Source organism: Mastomys coucha, unplaced genomic scaffold (genome assembly GCF_008632895.1).
Source record: "Mastomys coucha isolate ucsf_1 unplaced genomic scaffold, UCSF_Mcou_1 pScaffold21, whole genome shotgun sequence".
Classification (NCBI taxonomy): domain Eukaryota; kingdom Metazoa; phylum Chordata; class Mammalia; order Rodentia; family Muridae; genus Mastomys; species Mastomys coucha.
This window is the reverse complement of record NW_022196904.1, coordinates 116,771,773-116,779,221: the sequence shown is the minus strand read 5'-3', so window position 1 is coordinate 116,779,221 and position 7,449 is coordinate 116,771,773. Positions and strand designations below refer to the sequence as shown.

At 41.1% G+C, this 7,449-nt stretch overlaps 1 protein-coding gene and 1 long non-coding RNA gene across 3 annotated transcripts in view; one reads left to right on the top strand and one right to left on the bottom strand.

Moving 5' to 3' along the window:
- Bcl7c (BAF chromatin remodeling complex subunit BCL7C) overlaps positions 1-7,449 on the top strand; it is a 41,975-nt gene that overhangs the window by 6,730 nt on the left and 27,796 nt on the right. The window lies entirely within an intron of this gene.
- LOC116103028 overlaps positions 3,670-7,449 on the bottom strand; it is a 7,626-nt gene continuing 3,846 nt past the window's right edge. The window contains exons 3-4 of the long non-coding RNA XR_004123361.1: positions 6,339-6,453; positions 3,670-4,239 (exon numbers count right to left, since the gene is read on the bottom strand). This is a non-coding gene — a long non-coding RNA (uncharacterized LOC116103028). The remainder of the gene's footprint in view (positions 4,240-6,338; positions 6,454-7,449) is intronic.

The window sequence follows — 7,449 nt, the reverse complement described above, 5'->3', positions numbered from 1 at the left end:
CTCACTCTGTAGACCAGGCCGGCCTCGAACTCAGAAATCCGCCTGCCTCTGCCTCCCAAGTGCTAGGACTAAAGGTGTGCACCACCACTGCCCGGCTTAGTTTCATTTTCTTATCTCCTTATTCTTTCCATTTTTTTTTTTTTAAGATTTATTTATTCATTACATGTAAGCACACTGTAGCTGTCCACAGACATCCCAGAAGAGGATATCAGATCCCATCATGGATGGTTGTGAGCCACCATGTGGTTGCTGGGACCTGAACTTTGGAAGAGCAGTCAGTTCTCTTACCGGCTGAGCCATCTCTCCAGCCCACCCTTTCTATTTCTTGTGCCCTTCAGTGTCCCCATGCCTTCCCCCATCCCCTACGAGTGGAGATTCCTGAGCCAGCAAGACCTAGGTCTCCATCCTGTCATGTAGCTTTGTTAGTCTGGGTTCTCTAGAGGAACACAGCTGATTGAATATATGTGAAGGTAATTTAGTAGAGTGACCTCTAAGCTGTTGTCCAGTTATTTCAACAATGGCTGTCTCCCAGTGGAAGGTTCTAGAATCTAGTAGTTGTTCAGTATATGAGGCTGGGATGTCTCAGGTAGTCTTCAGTATATCCAGGAATCCCAAAGAAGTAGGCTTTAATGCCAGTGAAGGTATGGACTTGCCAGGGACAGTGAGGGCAAGAAAGCAAAAAAAGTTCTTTGCTGTCATTTCTATAGGCTGCCACGAGGAGGTGTGGCCCAGACTTAGGATGAGTCTTCCCACCTCAGACAATCTAACCAGCAAAAATCCCTTGTAGGTGTATCCAGCCACAGATGCCAAACTGCCAACCAAGAACAGCCACAGGTCCACCATTTATCAGCTTGACACACAATCACATCTTCTTATGTTGTGCCTAATTTCTAAATGAAAATAGTAACCAGGTCATAATTATAACTTTAACATGCACAACCACAAATTCATCACACATTTTGGAATAGCAATGTCCAAGTGGCAATGTCCCTTGAGGGAAATTACTTTAGTAGTTCATAACTTAAATAAGAGAACCATTGATATTATCTCAATTGATGTTACCTTATAGGATAAAGAAGTTTAGCAAAGAAAACATAGATCTATGCAAACAGATTCTTTTTTTTTTCTTTTTCTTTTTCTTTTTTCTTTTCTTCTTCTTTTTTTTTTTTTTTTTTTTTTTTTTTTTTTTGGTTTTTCGAGACAGGGTTTCTCTGTGTAGCCCTGGCTGTCCTGGATTCACTCTGTAGACCAGGCTGGCCTGGAACTCAGAAATCCGCCTGCCTCTGCCTCCCAAGTGCTGGGACTACAGGCGTGCACCACCACCACCCGGCTGCAAACAGATTCTTACCAAAATATTCTTCATAGAGCATATAGGAGAACTAAAGGGAGATCTGGGAATCCCTCTGCCCCCCGCATCTTGCATGTCCTTGATGGTGACAGTTGGTCCTGGTATTCAATATTGTTTTTGATTCGCTATTTTCTATGGTAGAGAGGCAGCTCTAAAGGCTTCCATTTGGCCTTTCCAACCATAATGGCCCTCACATCACAGGTCAGGGGACCAGTGTGAAAATTCTGCCAACTTCTAAGTATATCTATTCCAATTATATATTCTTGGACTCGGGAAATAGCTACAGGATAAATTCAGAGTCTCACTGGACCTACTGTGAGTCAGACATCAGCCTAAACTCCATTAATCACCTGGCCTCATAAGCTCCGACCTTAACTGGCAGAGCATAATGTTTCTAGGGATTTCCCAGAACCAGTGTCAATTCAGAACAGTATCCAATAGACCCTAGAAAGTCTGACAGCTTCCTTCCCTTAGTGTACAGTTTCCCTTCTAAAAGACCACAGGTCCCTCTGGGGAAGGATAGGAGAAAGACTAACAGTAAAACCTTTAGGTCCTTAATCAGTGGAACTTGGCCACTCCTTCATTCAAGGAGTTGTGGGTCTGCAAACTGGCTCAACTCTAGAAATTGGTTCACAGACTGAGATTCCCTCTTGACCATGATTTAATGTAGCCTTTTCTTTGTTTGAGAAGTTTTCTGCCTATATAGGTCAAAGGAAAACATAGTAGGCTTCCTATCCGTTTCATGCCTGGAAACACCATGATTGGTTAACCAGTACCTAAATCCATACAAGCCATGCCACAGTAAAGTTCACTTTGCCTGTGCTGACCACTATGGGGCAGGCTATTATGATCATTGCTTTGTCTATGCTGCCCATTGCAGTAACTATGATCATCTTACCTTAGTTAATTCAATGCTGCCACCTGGCCCCTGCTACTCTGGGGCCCAGTTAAACTCATTGCATTTAATTCATCCACTGAGCAGCAGCATCTCCAACTCTTAAGGTCTGGCACAAGGAAAATGGCAAAACTCTTCAGATGTGCTGTTGCCCCTCTCACCAGTTTGCGTCCTATACTATTTGTGAAGGGCATGTGTCTTCTGGGTCCTCATGTTGTGGAGGGTTAGGTTTATACAGCATACCCACTCTAGCACTGCAATTCCCTAAGACTTAAAATCCCTTCATCAACACTGAGCCAAGGGGTATCAGGCATCTCCAACTCTTTCAGTAGGCCATCTTTTGAAGGATGCTTCAACCAACCCGTCAAAATTTGAAACCTGTTTAGAAACTGTTCCACTCCTGTGAAGAGACACTGTGACCAGGGCACCTGTGGTCTTGTTTCTCTTTTCAGAGGGTTAGTCCATTGTCATCATGGTGGGGAGCACGGTGGCAGGCAGGCATAGTGCTGGAGAAGTAGCTGAGAGCTCCATCCTCATCCACAGCCAGGTCGGGGAGCATGGAGAGGCGTAACTGCAGTCTTTTCTACCTGGCTCCAGGTCCTGAGTAACAGCTTGGAAGCTTTTTATGTATGAGTAAATGCCTAGACCATAAGCTGGGCTTGTTCCCTGACTAGCTCATAACTTATATAACCTGTTTATTCTATTCCATGTGTGCTACATGGTTGATTCCCTCCCCATTTCGTATGTCTGTCTCCTCAGAGCCTGGGTGGGGAATCTCCCCATGCCTGACTAACTCCCCAGAGTTCCTATCTCTTTACCATAACTCCGACCTCTTGTTCCCTGCCTTTTGCTAATAGGCCATCTGCTTCTTATTGAGAGGTGATTCTTCCACACAGTACACAAGATATTCTCTCTACATCTCTCCCTTTTAGTTCAATAAAAGGCTCTTTCTTTCTTTCTTTCTTTCTTTCTTTCTTTCTTTCTTTCTTTTTTTTTAAAAGATTTATTTATTTAATACGTGTAAGTACACTGTAGCTGTCTTCAGACACTCCAGAAGAGGGCATCAGATCTCGTTACAGATGGTTGTGAGCCACCATGTGGTTGCTGGGATTTGAACTCAGGACCTTCAGAAGAGCAGTCAGTGCTCTTAACCGCTGTGCCATCTCACCAGCCCCAAAAGGCTCTTTCTTTAACATCAGTAAACTATATAGGATAAGAACAATCATGAAGCCAGGCGTTGGTGGCACATGCCTTTAGTCCCAGCATTTGGGAGGCAGATGCATGTGGATTTCTGAGTTCAAGGCCAGCCTGGTCTACAGAGTGAGTTCCAGGATAGCCAGGGCTATACAGAGAAACCCTGTCTTGAAAAACCACCACCACCAACAACAACAACAAAAGAACAATCATGATAACTATCAGGTAAGAATTACATTCACAATGTCCAGTCCATTTGTATTTAGCAATGTTGGAAAAAGGACTCTATTATCTATCCTGTCTTGGTGAGTTAGAGTTCTGTACATAAATCATTTTCTATCAAAATTTGCATTTATAAACCTAAGAATAGCTTCCTAGACTGTAAAACATTTTCTCAAATCCTAAACAATTTAAGCTTAAGACTATAACTATCTAGTCTTCAGCTCCATCAGAGACCGGAGAAGGGATAGAATTACCGGAGTATGCAGGAAGTGCAAATGAAGCAGCTTCCAAATCTATAGAAATGACAGAAACAGCTGGCTGCCAGGACAGTCACATGACATTTCCCTGAGTCATTGGAGCGCTCATCTTCAGCCTTCTCGTTCAGACTATCTGACAGATCATTCTGTGGAGCAGGAATGATGAAGGACTTGCCTACCCTGTCCTTGAAAAGCTCAGCAGTTGATTTCCCTGCATCCTGGTTGTCCAGTTTGGAAAGTTTGAAGCAAACTTCCTATGGAGGTTCTCGATGCTCATCATCTTCTCTGAAGTAGAATGGGGGTGCTGCCAGGAGCTGACGTGTCTGTGTCAAGAAACGTCCTCTTATTAATAGAACATCCGTAAGTGCCATTTTCTGTAGTCTGAGAGTTTTTAAAGACTATAGTAGATCTGACTAGGCAAACGTTGCTTGTTTCTGGCTAATTACTATCTGTTGAACCTAGGAAGTACATTTCTTTTTTTTTTTTAAGATGTATTTATTTACTTTATGTTTATGAGTACACTGTAGCTGTCCCAGAAGAGTACATCAGATCCTATTACAGATGATTGTGAGCCACCATGCAGTTGCTGGGAATTGAACTCAGAACCTCTGGAAGAGTAGTCAGTGCTCTTAACTGCTGAGCCACCTCCCCAACCCTATATTTCTGTTATTAACTAAATTAAGATCTAACATGACTGTAAGTTTGATTGACTAACTCCTAACTTGCATTTTTTATTTATTGTAAATAGTTTCTAATAGCAGCTTTTAAAAGGACTAGAACTTAATATTGCTTTTTTTTTTTTCTTTTGATTTTTTGAGACAGGGTTTCTCTGTGTAGCCCTGGCTGTCCTGGAACTCACTTTGTACTCAGTCTGGCTTTGAATTCAGAAATCTGCCTGCTTCTGCCTCCCAAGAGCTGGGATTAAAGGCATGTGCCACCTACAGAGTGAGTTCCAGGACAGCCAGGGCTACACAGAGAAACCCTGTCTCGAAAAACCAAAAAAAAAAAAAAAAAAAAAAAAAAAAAAAAAAAAAAAAAAAAAAAAAAAAAAGAATTACATAGGTACAATACTTGAAACAGTTGAAACATATATGTATATGTATTACAGTTATATAATGCATATATATAATATATACATATATAAATATAATACATGCTATATATTACACACACACACACATATATATATATACATACACATATACATAGTATATTGTAGCAAAATACAACCTAAAATTTGTATCACTGTACAAAGCCCATACCCTTATCTTTTCACCCCACTTTCCTTTTCACCCCTTTCCTCATTATTTTCCCTTAGATAGAGGAAAGAAAAAAGAAGAGAAAAAGAAATCCCTGATTCTAACCTCCCTGACCAAGACAATCTCAGACTCGTAGACAAGCCCCTTTTAGCGTCTATCATCCAACAAACAACCAAAAAGCATCCACCCCACTCCTTGGGAATAGGGGCATTGTTCTCATAAAATTGCTTCCTGCTGTCTGAGAGAATAGTTTTCTTTTGGATACCCAAAGAAAACTGGGATATTAGCCAGTCTTAAGAATGCTAGTTGTGAGTGGAGAAATGGCTCAGCCATTAAAGGCTAGGCTCACAACCAAAAATATAAGAATACTAGCAGTGACATTTGTTGTCCAATCTCTGTGTGCTGTGAAAGTTCAGGGCTTAAATGATGACCTGCCTGGAACAGTCTGAGAGGCTGGACCAACTGGGGTCAGCAGCTTTGAAGCTGTCCTGGGAGCAAGTTTTGATGAAACAGCTATTGAGGTTGTCTGAGGTTGGATGATGCAGGTTGCTGGAATAATACGTCTCAGCATCTTAGCATCCTTTTCAGCATCCCTGAGGATGGATCTTGTCATGGCTATTTGTTTGTTTGTTTGTTTTAGATTTATTTTATATATGTGAATGCACACTGTCTTTAGACACACCAGAAGAGGGCGTTGGATCCCATTACAGAGTTTTGTAAGCCACCATGTGGTTTCTGGGAATTGAACTCAGGACCTCTGGAAGAGCAGCCAGTGCTCTGTTAAGCCATCTCCCCAGCTCCTGGCATGGTTGTTTTAACTGCATTGGTGTCTGTAAACATATGAACTTTCACAGGTAATATACATTTTTGCATTAACATATGTATAAAATGTATGGTGTGCACAATCAACTAAAGACAGTTTTCTATTCTGCTGTCTATCCAAGCAGGTAAGCCATGTGTCTTACTTTTATAAGTTAGTTTAGATTGTATAATTAAATTAATATCAATTTTTATGCCATTTGAAAGGATGACATGGTAAGTCCTGAGGATTTTGTAGCCAACAAGATTTATTGGCTATGCTTAGCTGAAGCCCTGGTTGGAGACATTTTCATGTCTCAGCCGGTCTCAGAGCTGCTCCCATGTAGAGGGATCAGTAATGTTACCTGTTTTATTGGTATTCTTGATTTCTTTCATGTCTGCAGCCAGGATCTTCAGGGGTCTCCCCCTGGTCAAATCTGATTTTCATTCCTTTCAAAGGAATCCATAGCTTTTCTTCTCCTGTTGAAACAAAGACAAAATCTCTTCTCCAGTGTAACACACTTCCTTCCTTCTAGTCTGAAGTTATAACATATGTATGCTCATCTACTTATCAGTCCTTGTAAAAATCCAGGGTAGATAACCTAACTCTGGGAGATATCAAATCCCACTTTTGTTTTATGAGTATATTCTTTATTTCTGTATTAGAAAAAGAAACTCAATTATTCTTTGTTTAAGTTTTCTATTATCAGTAAGAGATTATTTCTGCTGGGCAGTGCTGGTGCACACCTTTAATCCCAGCACTTGGGAGGCAGAGACAGGTGGATTTCTGAATTCGAGCCAGCCTGGACTACAGTGTGAGTTCCAGGACAGCCAGGGCTATACAGAGAAACCCTGTCTCAAAACAACCAACCAAACAAAAAACCAACAAAATAGAGATTATTTCTATGAGCTGTCTCCTTAGTAGCCATCTCATTTAGTAAGCCAATAATTATTCTGTTAGCAGTGTTCCTCCCTATAAATTTTTTAAAGGTTTATTTATTTATTATATGTAAGCACACTGTAGCTGTCTTCAGACACTCCTGAAGAAGGAGTCAGATCTTATTACAGATGGCTGTGAGCCACCATGTGGTTGCTGGGATTTGAACTCAGGACCTTTGGAAGAGCAGTCGGTGCTCTTAACCACTTAGCCATCTCTCCAGCTCTTGAGAGCCAACTTTTGTTGTGTCTAGTTCATGGACAGTTTGGGCAGTCTGTAATGATCTTTGATAGCAGGAATCTCTCCTACTTTATGTCTTGTCCTTGAAGTTGGAGGAATGTTAGTCTGTGCTTTCTATTGTTGCAGCAGATCTCTCCCTTACATTTATATGGCTATATCTGCCATATATAGTTTTAATTTTTCTATTTGACTTTCAGGTCCTGTATATTTAAGTTATTTTATATTTTGCTTACCTGGTATAAAGTTACAACTCCTTGAAATTGAATATCTACCTTTTGAAGAGTCCAAATCTGGCGGCC